General features: G+C 40.6%; 1 protein-coding gene across 1 annotated transcript in view; it reads right to left on the bottom strand.

Moving 5' to 3' along the window:
- Window positions 1–15,442, bottom strand: part of LAMA3 (laminin subunit alpha 3) — a 323,465-nt gene that overhangs the window by 299,527 nt on the left and 8,496 nt on the right. The gene's annotated exons all lie outside the window — the stretch shown is intronic.

Genomic DNA, 15,442 nt, shown 5'->3' with positions numbered 1-15,442 from the left:
CAAAGAGGATCCCTGCCCAGCGTCTCAGCAGAGGCATTAAGTATACAAATACCCATAAAGAAAGTGTGGTAAGGGAAGTGCCCTAGGAGAGTACAGAGTGCTGAGGCTCAAAGACAGTAGATGTTCCCTGGAGCTCAGGAAAGGCAGGGTGGAAGACAGGGAATTTAAGCTGGCCTGTGAAGGATGGATAGGACTTTGATATGCAGCAGTTAGTGGAAAATAGGAAAAGCATTCAGGTGGAGGACCAAGGCACAGAGGCCATGTAGGCCAGTTTGACAACAGCATAAACATTAAAAGACAGGTGATGGCTGTAAACGGGGAGATGTGGCTGAGCTGTGAATATCAGAGCAAGAAGCTGAGAGTTAATTCAGTATGTAAACGGGAGTCCAGTTTTACTAGGGTGATCATCTGTTTGGTATTATAATCTTTAACGTTTTACTAAATTACTCGTTGTTGGTAGGCAGGTTATTTTTATTCTTTTTTTGCAATGAATAATTCTACAGCCATTACAAGCTAAAAAGTTGAACATGGGCTTTTCTTACACATTAAATACATTTTAAATTAGGTCAAAAGATCATGTTTACCCAGCGGTAGACTTTACTGAACTACTCTGCTCCTACACTAAACTATCCTAGAGCATAACCACTGCATAGGAGAGGGACAAAGAAGCCAACTAATACCCACATTCTCCCCAGACACGTGCTGTAACAAAGGGATGGCTCTGCCCCAGCTATCACCTTAGAAGTTAATTCTTAAATGTTCAAAGACAAATTCAATCCTGGCTGTGACCAAATGTATGACTAAATGTTTCCAGCTAGTTTCTAGTTGCTGGTTCTTCCATACATCGTGATGTAACTCATGAAAACTTTATCTCAACATTCTACAAAGATATCTATGCAGCTCAGAGGTAGCACCTGGGGGTATGTAACCCCATCAGTGTTAAGTTCATGAGGTCAGATCCTATATATGTCTTACTTTCCACTATATGACTTCAGTCCAGCACACTGTCTAGAAACTCCATAAATATTTCCTGAAGGAATAATTCAACCAACAAGTTTTCAAATAAATTTTGGGTTCTTTCTATAAAATTCTATTATCGTAATTAAAAAAAAAAAAAAAAAAAGACCAAACCCACAGCCCCAGAGTCAATTGCAACTTATAATGACCCCGTAGGGTTTCCGAGACTGTAAATCTCTCCGGAAGGAGGCTGCCTTGTCCTTCTCCTGCGGAGATACTGGTGGTTTATGAACCGCCAACCTTCCGGTTAGCAGTCAAGCGCCTTAACCACTGTGTCAGCAGGGCTCCTATCATCATAAAAGGCATAATTAGTTACTAAGCTAGGATACCTAAACATTTATTAGTACTTTTCACTTTAATGATCTTCAATTTTCATATTTTTTTTCCCAGAGGACATTTTACCAGTTTAATTATTTGATGAGAGAATTAAAACTTCTCAAAGTTTAAGAGATTTATATCCGGTTAGAAGCAAATCTCTTCCAAGAATGAAGACACTTATGACCTACTTTGTTCTCTATCTCTGCAGTGTAGATATGAGGAATGGAGATTTTGTGTGTGTGTTGTTATGGTGATTCTCAATTTCAAAATAATAATAATTATTAAAGTGAGCATTTATACCAAAACTAAACCAAACCCGCTGCCGTTAGGTAGATTCCAATTTGTAGCAATCCCATTGGACAGAGTAGAACTGCTCTTTAAGGTTTCCAAGGAGCAACTGGTGGATTCAAACTGCCAACCTTTTTGTTAGCAGCCGTAGCATTTATAGAGCACCTATTATGCATTTCACATTTACATCCCAAGATTATTATTATCACCTCTATTTTACAGGAGGAAACAGAGAGCTTAAACAAGTGTAATTCCCAAGAATCACACAGATGGTAAATGGTAAACCAGGCCATGAGCCCAGGGCCCTAAAGATGACATGTATAATCGCCACCCTGTACTGTCGTCCCCTACCTAGCGGCTACAACTTTGCTTTATGAGCCATTCTTTGGATCAGTAACATATAGTGTTTCCTATAATTAGTTTTAAATGGGGACCCTGGGTGGTGCAAACGGTTAAGCACTTGACTATAAAACAAAAGGTTGGCAGTTTAAACACACCCAAAGGTTGCCTTGAAAGGCAGGCCTGGAGATCTTCTAAAATATCACAGCCTTGAAACTCCCATGGAGCAGTTCTACTCTGCACACGTGGGATCACCAGGAGTCAAAACTGACTCAAAGGCAACTAAAAACAACAGTCCTAAATGGTAGCCTTCACAAGGCTAAGGGCTGTGGTTCCACGGTCTCTTTCATTTGAAATCATCTCATCATTTCTGCTGACAGCCTAGTCCTTCTGCTACTCCAAATAAAACTGCTCATATCACTTATCATACTGGGTAAGAACACAGGCTGTGGAACTTAGTAACTACTAATTGTGTAGTCAAAGACTAATTGCTTCAATATGAGGTCTGAGTGTGGAAAATCAATAAGGTGAATGCACATATTTTTAAAAATAATAAATTTAGAGGCAAAAAGAGCATCTCAATAATCCAAGTTAGTATCAACATTGACATTCGGAAGGTTAACTGCTATAATAGGTACACAAGCTAAAGGTGAATTAGTGGTAGAGAACTTTGCCCAGGCAATAAAAATGAGTCAAACTTTCTGTTTATTTGTGCATGTGTCATCAGAAAAAACCTTCACAGCAGAAAGTTTATAGAAATAACTTATCAATCTAGGAAAGATAGGGATGATGGTTTTTCTAGATTAACTGTATTAGCAAAGTTTAGGTGATAGTTTCTTTTGCCAGATAAAATAAGTTCTAATAAAAATTCCATTAGCTTAAGTTAAATATTAATAAGCAAAATTTTATACTTTTTCTTTGAAAAATAAAAAGAAATAAAAATTCATTCTGAAACTTAATTAATGAAATTAATTAAAAAATTAATAATTAGAAAGTCTGGTGTCTTAAAATTACTTTTAAATGGTCAGTGTGAGAATTTTCTCTTCAAATATTTTTATTAAAATATTCTTGTCTTTTCTTTCATTTATTATCTTCTTGAAGTTTCTGTGATTTTTACCCTACATCTCGAATGTAATATTTAATACAAATCAGCTTAGGTTAAGAATTCAATAGTACCCCGGAGGAAATGAGACTATGGATATAGAAGTGAAAAGAATCAGAAACATGCCTTTTTAAAATGTTAGAAACTCTATCCAGGCTTCCAAATCTTTTTTCATGGAGATTTAAGCCTATGAGCAACTGTTACATGGATGATTAGACTTGAGGTTGAAGAACCTTCTAGAGAGGCCAAAGTTATGACCAACCTCTAAAACTAGGGCCTTGGGACTGAGAAGCAGGGTTTAGAGAAAAGATAACATAACGCTGCCTTTTAAAAATGCAATAACTGATAACAGTTTTTAAAACAGAATTTGTAAATCAGAGCTGAAAAGAATCCAAAGGCCTTCCTAGCCAGGAAGATCATCAGGCAGCCTGTTCCTTCCTATGGTTACTATTGGAAGAGGCCACAATGACTATCACTGGAAGAGACCACAACTAGTTTTTCTGTAGCCACGTATTCCAGTAGATATTGACACTAACTTTAATGCATTGTGTGGATACACAAAAAAAAGGGGGGCTTATGACTCTATAAGTATCAGCCATCTCTGATTCTACTTGCTGTTTTTAACAAAAAAATAAAAAGTAAATTGGGCAAGAGACAAGAATAAGGAGGGGGTTTTAAAAGCAGGACCAAAAAGGAAGTATAATGTTCAGAATACAGGAAATAAAACTGTTATAATTTGTGAACGATAAAATTACATTAAAACCACAAATCAATCTATACAAAAATATATTACCAATGCCAGGAGAGTTTAGTAAGGTGACTCGATATAAGATAAATACACAAGTCATTGCTTTTCTGTACAACGGCAGCAAACAACTAGAAAATGTAATTGAAGAGAAGATACCATTTACAAGAGTGTCAGAGAATATCAAGTATCTCAGAATAAACTGAATAAATAAAAACTTTAAAAAGCTTAGAAAATTATAAAATTTTATTAAGAGATTTTTCTAATCTAAATAAACGAAAAGGTACCATTTTCTTAGATAGGAAAATAATATCAAAAACTTGTCAATTCTCCACAAAGTGATCTATAGAGTCAATAGAGAATTTCATGGAACATGATAATTCTAAAATTTGTATTGAAGAAAAAAAGGACCAAGAAAAGCCAGGATACTGATAAAGAAGGAAAGCAGATGTCTTTCCCTGCAAGATATAGGGCTTATTATGAAGATTTAGTAATTAAGACAGGGCAAGATGAGACAAAACAGACCAATGGAACAGAACAGAGAACCCAAAAACAGACCCTTGTATTTGTGAAACTCTAGTATTTTTTTTTTTTTTTTAGTATTTAACAGCGGTGGCATGTCAGAGCAGTGGGAAAAAAGGGGTATTCTACAGCCATATGGAAAATGATAAAATCCAATCCCTACCCAAACCACGAAAACCCTGATGGCATAATGGTTACCAGCTAAGGCTGCTAACCAAAAAGTCAGCAGTCTGAATCTACCAGGTGCTCCTTGGAAACTATATGGGGCAGTTCTACTCCGTCCTATAGGGTTTCTATGAGTCAGAAAGACTTGATGGCAACAGGGTTGGGTTACTCAAACCACATTAAAAAAAAAAAAAAAATCAACTTCAGATGAATTTTAGACTTAAATGTCAAGAATAAAATTTTTAAATCTATTTAGTAGAAAACAAAGGCAAACACCTTTCAGACCTTGGAGCAAGGAAGAGTTTTCTAAACAAAATACAGAAAACATTTACTATAAAAGAAGAGACGGATAATTTTACTATATTAGAATTAAGAGTCCTGGCTTACCAAACATACCTTAAAGAAGTGAATGGAAAGTTAAAAACTGAAAGATACAATATACAAGTAGCAAACAGTCTTCAACGATGGCTGCTTCCCTGTATGTGCCTGCCCATATATACATACATTAAAGCAGGCCATGCACAGACCAATGAGGAGAGCATGTCAAAATCTAAGAGTTATGACTAATCCTTAATCCAACTCTGTACCTGAGGTCCAATGTTTTAAAAATAACCTTAAATAAAGCAGGACAAAAACTAACAGCAGTCAAGAGAGGTGGGCAGAGAGAGAGAATAAGAGGATTCTCACGCCCTGGTGTTCAGTTATTCATCCACCCATGCAACAAACCTGTACTGACCACCTACTCTGTACCAGACACTATTCCAGACAGAGAGGTAAGGATAAAGAAAGACAAACAGGACAAGGCGCTTACTTACTAGGCTATTATTGGCCTAATCACATGGGAAATAGCAAATCTAATAGAAGGGACTAGAAAAAAAGCAGATGAGGGTATCCAAATAAACAACTAAGCAGAGTTGAGATCCAAAGCTGACAGTCCCCAAGGGATAAGCCAATGTTTTCCCAGAGGCCCGTGGAGTGGCCTATGCTTTCTTCAGAAAGATGGAAAAAAATTGTCTTTCCTAGTTCCTAACATATTTGATTATTTGCCTGAATTAAAAAGCCTCTCATATATACTCTGCAACTGAACTCACAATATAAATACTGTATTGTTTTGAGAAAAAAAATTTTTTTTTTATTTTTTTAAGAAACCAGATGTGGATTATAGCTGCGTTCCCTAAGTTCCATTTTATTATTTGAACACTCATTCATTTATTTATTCAACTTTTCTGAATTGTCTGCTCTGTGTAAAGCACTGTGCTAGACGCTGGAAAAAACAAGCAAACAAAAATACTAAGAGTTGGGCCCTTCCCCAAAGAAATACAGAGGGAGAGATGAGAAGAAAATCCACCACCACACAGTGCTTTTTGTTTACCGAGGTTAAGTTCACATAACAAAATTAACCATTTTAAAACAAAAAATTCATGAGATTTAGTGCCCTCACAGTGTTGTGCTACCATGAAAAACAAAAAAAAAAGGTCAGTTGCCACGGAGTAGATTCTGACTCATGAGGACCCCATGCGTTTCGGAGCAGAACGGCGCTCCATAGCTCTTTCAATGGCTGGGATCTTTCGGACGTAGATCACTAGGACTTTCCTCCACGTCACTACTGTGTGGATTTACCCTTCAGTTAGCAGCCCGAGGCTTAACTGTTTGTGCCACCCAGGGATTTCATGCAACCACCACCTCTACCTAATTCCAAAATATGCGTATTACTCCAAAAGGAAATCCCATGCCCATTAAGCCACTTCACTCTTCCTAATCTTCACAAAACTCTGTAGTTCATATCAAACTATTCAAAACTTAAAGATGAAGAAACAAAGTCTCAAAGAAGTGAAGTGCCTTGCCTCAAACCACACAGCTAAGACAAGCTGGAACCAGGACCCATGTGGGTCTGGTGACAATACCTATGAACGAAACACTTTCCATCCTGGCATAGCTGGGCCTCGAGCTACATCAAAAAATCCTGCTGTAGATTTGGACAGAGCGTGAAGCAGCACTGGAGTAGCAATTGTGTGATTTTCCAAACACCTGCCCACTCCCAGATGTATGGAAAGAAACCCAGCTCAGGAAAGAACCCTCTGGCAAAAGTTTAAATGCCCGCCCTTACGGCAGGCTCAGAAAACTAGAGAGACTAGCATTTAACCACACTCATTCATCAACAGCCCTGGGTACATATGCCATATTTACGCTGCCAAGAACCCCTACTCATAGCCATCACTCACTAAGATTCTGGACTCTACCAGGCCTTACAGGTACTGCCTCAATGCACAAACCCAAACCAGCTGGAGCCCTGATGTGGTGAACATCCTGGAGCACACCCAATCCAAACCTGGGATTTCTCCTTTGGAAAGACCTTGTTCAGAGCATTCTCCTTTCTGAGAGGCACAAAAGGCACACGTTGTTGTTAGCCACTGTCAAGTTGGCTCCAACTCATGATGATCTTATGCGTATCATGAAATGAAGTCTCAAAGAGGTGAAGTGCTATCTCCATGATCTTTGATGTTTGAGCCCACTGTTGAAACTATTGTATCAGTCCAGCTCATTGAGGGCTTTCCTCATTTTTGCTGACCCATACTTTACCAAACATGATGCTCTTTTCTAGTGATTGGTCTTTCTTGATGATGTGTCCAAAGTAAGCAAGATGAAGTCTTACCATCCTCGCATCTGAGGAACATTCCAGTTGTTTTTCTTCTAAGACTGATTTGTTCATTCTTCCAGCAGGCCATGGTATATTCAATATCCTTTGCTAACACCACAATTCAAATACATCAATTCTTCTTCTGTCTTCTTTTTTCATTATCCTGCTTTCACGCAATTGAAAAAACCATGGCTTGGGTCAGATACACCTTAGTCATCAAAGTGATGTCTTTGCATTTTAAAACTTTAAAGAGGTCTTTTGCAGCAGATTTGTCCAATGCAATACGTTGTTTGATTTCTTGAATGCTGATTCAATGAGTGTTGATTGTTTATCCAAGTAGAATGAAATCCTTGACAACTTCAATTTTTTCTCCATTTATCATGATGTTGTTTATTCGTCCAGTTGTGAGAATTTTCATTTTCTTTGGTGTTGTTAGGTGCCATTGAGTCAGTTCCAACTCATAGCGACCCTGTGTACAACAAAACGAAACACTGCCTATCCTGCACCATCCTCATGATCTTTGTTATGCTTAAGCCCATTGTTACAGCCACAGTGTCAATCCATCTCTTTTCTGCTGACCCTCCGCTTTACCAAGCATGATGTCCTTCTCCAGGGACTTGTCCCTGCTGATAACAGGGACAAGTACATGAGATGAAGTCTCGCCATCCTTGCTTCTAAGAGCATTCTGGCTGTACTTCTTACAGGATAAATTTGTTCATTCTTCTGGCAATTCACGGTATATTCAATATTCTTCACCAACACCATAATTCAAGGCATCGATTCTTCTTTGGTCTTCCTTATTCATTACCCAGCTTTCGCATGCATATGAGGCAATTAAAAATACCATGGCTAGGGTCAGGTGCACCTTAGTCCTTAAAATGGTATCTTTGCTTTTGAACACTTTAAGTAAGTCTTTTGCAGCAGATTTGCTCAATGCAATACATTGTTTGATTTCTTGGCCGCTGCTTCCATGGGCGTTGACTGTGGATCCAAGTAAAATGAAATCCTTGACAACTTCAATATTTATCATGATGTTGCTTATTGGTCCAGTTGTAAGAAATTTTGTTTTCTTTATGTTGAGATGTAATCCATACTGAAGGCTGTAGTCTTTGATCTTCATCCGTAAGTGCTTCAAGTCTTCTTCACCCCCAGCAAGCAAGGTCTTCCGCCTGTCTATCATTTTGTCATACTGTGGTGGCTTGCATGTTGCCGTGATGCTGCAAGCTTTTGCCACCAGTATTTCAAATACCAGCAGGGTCACCCATGGTGGACAGGTTTCAGCGGAGCTTCCAAATTAGGAAGACAGACCTGGCAGTCTACTTCTGAAAAAAATTGGCCAGTGAAAACCTTATCATTTTCTTTAATTCAGATATAATCCACACTGAAGGCTATGATCTTTTACCTTCAAGTCATCTTAATTTTCAGTACATGGGCATGGTTCCTGATGATCAGGACAAGTGTTTTGTGAACTTCCTCCATATGTCTGCATGTTTGTACACAACGGGTTGAATGGCAGGCTGCACAGCACACAGAGAGCTCAGCCCAGATCTACGGCATTCACATAAAAGGCTATGTGGCACCCAGAGGCAGGGCATTGCCTCTCAAGTGTGCTGGGTTTCTGGTGAAGAGATGTGGAGGAGACATAAAACAAGGGCCCATGGTTGGTTCTGGGTATTTTTAAAAAAGCAGAGAAGTAAATGTCTGCATACATACATGTGAGTTACAACATATAACTCAAAAACTGTGTTGATGACCCACGGGGATGGGAGTGAAGAAGGAAGGAGGGAAGGGGGTTAGCAGTCTAGTAGTAGCAACAGTGTGTATCAGAATCTGCCATCACCACAGAGATGTGGACTTGGCCAAATAAATGTGTGTCCTCTTGCTAGGTGCTGCCTGCCCTTGAATCAGGTATGACCAGTTAAGGAAGATGCTTTTAGGCTGGCTCCATCCACGAAAAGCTGAGAACTGTGTTCTTTCCGCTTAGATAGGATCTTTCACTATATTCCCTCATTCTCTCTGAAATTGTTACTTCACTAATTCTTTTCTCTCCTCAAATCTCCTTCACTCTCACTTCCCTCCACCTGCTGACCTTACTAAGCCTGCTCATCATCCTACTCTAAAAACCTCCCTGCATCTGTGCCCATAGGCTCCCGCTTCCCTCCTTGCAGTGGAGAAGCCGTCTGTGCTCCAGAGGCCACACACACATACACTCACACGCGCATACACTCACACGCGCATACACTCACACGCGCATACACTCACACACACACTGAATTCCATCCCTCCTGCCTATGGGCTGCCTACTCAAGGACTTTGCATCTGCAATTATACCCACCCACACAGACTTCTCCCTCTCAATTTTTCCCCTCTATGGCAATAATTTTGTACTGTATCATTCCCATCATGATATAAACAAACATATTTAAAACAAACAACCTCCCACTTACCCTCACTCACTCACTTCACCCACAATATCTCTCAATCGCTCCAAGAATGTTCCTGCCTCAGGGTCTTTGCGCTTGCAGTTCCCTCTCCCTGGGACATGCCTCTCCTAGACTTAAGTCAAATCACTTTTCAGAGAGATCGTCCCTAATAACTTTACCTAAGGTAATGCTGGCCTCTCCCATCTCTTTTTTTCCCCTTTACCCTCTTTTTCTTCTTAGCAGTTATCACTCATTTGCTTTTTTTACGGTCTTTTTTTTGGAAACCCTGGTGGCCTAGTGGTTTACTGCTAACCAAAGGGTCAGCAGTTCAAATCTGCCAGGTGATCCTTGGAAACTCTATGGGGGGATTCTACTCTGTCCTATAGGGTCACTATGAGTTGGAATCAACTTGATGGCACCAGGTTTGGTTTTTTGGTTTGGTCATCTTTTTTGGAGTCCTGATGGTGCAGTGGCTAAGAGCTATGGCTGTTAACCAAAAGATCAGCAGTTCAAATCCACCAGCCACTCCTTGGAAACACTATGGGGCAATTCTACTCTGTCCTATAGGGTCACTGTAAGTCAGAATTAACTCAAAGGCAATGGGGTTTAGTTTTTTATCACGTTTATTGGATTACAAGGGTCCTGAGGGCAGAGACTTTGTCAATCTTGTTCACTACTATAAACCTAGTACTGTGCCTGGCATAGGGTAGACACTTAATATTTGTCGATTTAACTAATACATTAAAGTGGCATAAACTATGTAGTTGCTCACTTCAGAAAATATACTAGAAAATGACAAACAAGTTAAAGCTGATCAAGTGATAATTGTTAACCTTGGGTAAGGAGGAAGTGATCCCACACCCCTTTGAAAATCTGATGAAAGCCACGGAGAAATAAATGTGTGCATGTGGGGGGGTGTGTGTGCGGGTGTGTGCGCATTTTTGCCTTTAATGCCAGAAGCTGAACTCTTGACTTTAAAAAAACAAGAAACTGCAGACTGATACCTGTGTCAGTAAGGATCCTTGGCGGCGCAATGGTTAAGCACTCGGCTGCTAACCCAAAGATGGGAGGTTCAAACCTACCCAGCAGCTTCAAGGAAGAAAAGTCCTGGAGATCTTCTCCTGTAAACATTACAGCCTAGGAAAACCTATGGAGCACTTCTACTATGCCACATGGGGTCTCTCTGAGTCGGAATCCACTCAACGGCACACAACACCACCACCACCTGTGTCACTAAACTCAGCTGTAAGAAAGCACAGGCTAACTCAATCTAGACTTGCTTTTCCTACACTAATAAAAATCTTTCCTTCCCTCAAGGTCTCCCCAGAACCGAGTCTCAGCTCCTAACTTGTGAGCCCTTGCCTTGCCTTGCCGGCTCTGGTCAGAAGCACCACTCACACTCAACTCAGCTCTCCCGTCTCTGGAAGGAGTCTCACCAGTTTCAGAGACTTCTCAGATCTTCACTGCTTATCTTTCCGTGATGGGCAAATGAGAAAGAAAGAAAAGAAAATGATGGTCACTACAGGGTTGCTCTGAGTTGGAATCGACTCAGTGACAATGGATTATGGTCGCCGTTGGCACCCTGGCAGCACAGCGGTTAGGAGTTTGGCTGCTAACCAGAAGTCGGCGGTTAGGATCCACCTTGAAGCCCTGTGGGGCAGTTCTACTCTGTCCTACATGGTTGCTGTGAGTCAGAGTCAACTTGATGGCAACAGGTTTGGGTTGTTTTTGGTTTATTGTGGCTACAACATACTTCTTCACTGGGATTTCTTTCCATTCAGAAAGAGGGTTTCCAGGCAACTATGCCTCCCTCTTCTAGTCCGCTCCACCCTATCACATCTGATCCCTTTATCATGCCTTGTCATTTGACTTTTTTACTGAAATAGGTTTCCCAATAACTTGCCATTTGCATTACCGTTTATTAAACACTATGCTCCAAGTGCACTGTGGTTTACCTCATGAATTCCTTAGTACGACCGTATGAACTAAGAGGTATTAGTGTCACCTTTTATTTTATAGATGATGAAACCAAGGCTCAGAGAGGTTAAAGAACTCACTCAAGATTACATCATTAGAAAGGGATACTTTCAAAGCCAGCTCTATTAATTCCAAAGCCGGTGCTCTTAATTATAACACTGTACAATCTACTTTAGGCTTCTAGTACCAACTGCTCCCTTTTTGAAAGAACCCAAGAACTGGATCTTTCTGAAAGTTTTAGAACCCACTTTTTAAACGGTTTCCACATGGCCCTCTTCCTTCCACTTCTCCCTCCATTCTCTTGAGGACAGTGTCTGGCTAGGTCCGTAGGTGAGTAAGTGATGTTTGTGTTGGCATGTCACTGGCCATAAGGAGTCACTTGGTAACAGTGGCTGTGTTGAAAGTGCCCACTCTAAAGGAAACTCAAATTTACAAGGTGGGCTAGGCCACATCTACGCCTGCCCTCTTGAGAGCTTTATCCCCAAGTCTAGATTTATTGAAAACTGATCTACGTTGAGAATTTATTCATTCAATCATCAATTGCTTACCTACTGACCTAGCCAGGCACTCTCCTCAAGGAGACAGTCTGACCTTGACCTGCCTCATTCCTCAAACCAGGTTTTTCCTTCTCAGCTCCCTTTTAGTCATTATTTTAATCTATTCATGAAATAATTACACTTCTCCCTGATTTATTTCCATTGTCCCAATTCCCTTAGTTCTTCTGTTCATCATTTGTTAATTTTATCAGTCACCTAAACTCTTCTGAGGACCAAATAAGGATAAATACACACAAAAATAAAATGAAGTATTTATAGATTCTGGAAAGAACAGAAAGATCTCACTCAGCGGTAACATTAGAAATACGTACAACTAAGACAGCACTGCTTTCTGAGTTCCCAGAACACATAGGGCATGTTCCCAGCTCAGGACCCTTGTATCTGCTGGAACACTCTTCAACCTCTTTACAGGGCTGGCTTCTTCTCCACACTCAGGTCCACACCAACACCACCTCCTCAGAAAAAATCCCCCCGTCTACTCAGCCTAGAGAAGCTTCTCCCCGTTAATCTCTATCACAGAATCCTGTTTATTGTCTCCAAGGCATAATAATAATCTATAATTATTTTATTTGCTTACTCATTGATTGCAGTCTCCTCATAGAATGTTAGCACCATTAAGGACAACGGTCCTACTTTGTTCTGAATGGCTTCCAGCACATTGTATGCCCATCCTCTGTGCCTGGCATAGAAGATCTCAATAAATATTTGTTAAACACAGGAGAGGATGAATATTATACACAATTACACATACAAATCCATCTCCAGGTAGCACAGTTGTTTCCTGAGACGACATGAATCTGCTTTAAGGATCAGCATCGAAAGACATTCTACCAGCCCCTAGTAAGCTTCCAGATGTTGCAGTCAATCAGGACAAGGAGGCAAACTGAAAGTAACAATCAAACCTTTATCTACTTACTGCAACAATGCAGGCACGAGGCAAACGACAGTGTCCCAATTTCCCCCATGGAGTGATACCAGGTGAAGGTCATATAACACGCAATGCAGACAGGGAAAATTGTCTCACTTCAGAGAAGCCCTGAACGAAAGGCTTTTTATGGACCTGGGGGACAGGAAGGATGGGCTAAAAGTAGAAAAGTACTGAGTCAGAGTGGGGAAAACTGTCTCAGCTAAGGTTCTCTTAAAAAGCGGTCTCAGCAGAGGTGCCTGGTAAGTGTCTCAGCCAAGGCCCCTGATAGGAAGGCACCTGGGCTAGGAATACAAATCTGCATACAAGCGTGCCTGGTCCAGGGGCCCTGAGTTGTAGGCTGTAATTCTGTCCAGAAAACTGCAGTGCACTGACTGTCCACCAAGCCTGGGGTGGGGAGGACAGATTCCCCTGTGAGGGTGGCAGGCAAAGTCTTGTAATTGCCTGTGGTTGGGGCCTAAAAGATCCCACATAGGATTTGGTCTGGAATCAGACTCAGGGGAAGGTTGATATATGGAGTTTGAGTTGTATATAAACATCCAAAACGAGCTCAACAGTTAACTGCACTGGAACTGAAGCAAGGTCATCTGCATAAACATTGTGCGATATTTGAAGTCACATAAGTGAATACCAAGCCATGGTATTGTCAATTGCTTCATATGCATGTGAAAGCTGGACAATGAATAAGGAAGACTGAGGAAGAATTGATACATTTGGATTACGGTGTTGGCAAAGAATATTGAATAAACCATGGACTGCCGAAGAACAAATGAATCTGTTTTAGAAGGAAGTTAAGCCAGAATGCTCCTTGGAATTGAGGATGGTGAGATGTCGTCTCATGTATTTTGGACGTGTTATCAGGAAGGACCAGTTCCTGAAGAAGGACATCATGCTTGGTAAAGTCAAGTGTCAGCGAAAAAAAGGAAGACCCTCAATGCATGGACTGACTCAGTGGCTGCAAAAATGGGCTATAACGTAGCAACGATTGTGAAGATGGAGCAGGACCTGGCAGTGTTTCATTCTGTTGTACGTAAGGTCAGTATGAGTTGGAACTGACTCAATGGCACCTACCAACAACAACAAGTGAATGAGCTTGCCCAGGAAGAGAACATGAAACAGGAATCTGCAGAAGAGACAGACAACCCAATCCACTAAGTCATCTCTGGCTTGAGAAGCCCATTTCTTCAAAAAGCACATGATTTCTCCAGTAAGAAACTTCCACAAATTTTAAATAGAATGTTTAGTAACTTTTGGGGCTAAAATTTCTAGACGATAAATGTGCTGCCCGCCTGATCTCTAAAATCTACATGATACTGCAAAAACTCAACTAAAGAAGACATTCAGGTAGCTAACAAATACATGAGGAAATGTTCACAATCATTAGCCATTAGAGAAATGCAGATCAAAACTACAATGAGATTTCATTTCACTCCAACAAGGCTGGCATCAATCCAAAAAACACAGAATAATAAATGTCGGAGAGGCCGTGGAGAGACTGGAACACTTACATACTGCTGGTGGGAATGTAAAATGGTACAACCACTTTGGAAATTGATTTGGCGCTTCCTTAAAAAGCTAGAAACAGAACTACCATACGATCCAGCAATCCCACTTCCTGGAATGTATCCTGCAGAAATAACAGCCTTTACACAAACAGATACATGCACACCCATGTTTATTGCAGCACTGTTTACAGTAGCAAAAAGATGAAAGCAACGAAGGTGCCCATCAATGGATGAATGGATACATAAATTATGGTATATTTACACAATGGAATACTACACATCGATAAAGAACAGTGAGGAATCTGTGAAACATTTCATAACATGGAGGAACCTGGAAGGCACTATGGTGAGTGCAATGAGTCAGTTGCAAAAGGACAAATATTGTATAAGACCACTATTATAATAACCGAAGAAATAGTTTCAACTGAGAAGAAAACATTCTTTTGTGGTTACGAGAGGAGGGGAGGGAGGGAGGGTGGGAGAGGGGCATTCACTAATTAGATAGTAGATAAGAACTACCTTAGGTGAAGGGAAAGACAGCACACAATACAGGGGAGGTCAGCACAACTCAACTAAACCAAAAGCAAAGCAGCTTCCTGAATAAAGTGAATGCTTCGAAGGCCAGTGTAGCAGGGGCAGGGGTTTGGGGACCATGGTTTCAGGGGACATCTAAGTCAATTGGCATAACAAAATCTATTAAGAAAACATTCTGCATCCCACTTTGAAGAGCGGCACCTGGGGTCTTAAACGCTAGCAAGCATTCATCTAAGATGCATCAATTGGTCTCAACCCACCTGGATCAAAGGAGAATGAAGAACACCAAGGACACAAGGCAATTACGAGCCCAAGAGACAGAAAGGGCCACATGAACCAGAGACTCCATCATCCTGAGACCAGAAGGACTAGATGGTGCCCAGCTAC

This window comes from Elephas maximus, chromosome 11 (assembly GCF_024166365.1).
Source record: "Elephas maximus indicus isolate mEleMax1 chromosome 11, mEleMax1 primary haplotype, whole genome shotgun sequence".
NCBI lineage: Eukaryota > Metazoa > Chordata > Mammalia > Proboscidea > Elephantidae > Elephas > Elephas maximus.
This window is presented reverse-complemented; position numbering and strand designations above follow the sequence as displayed.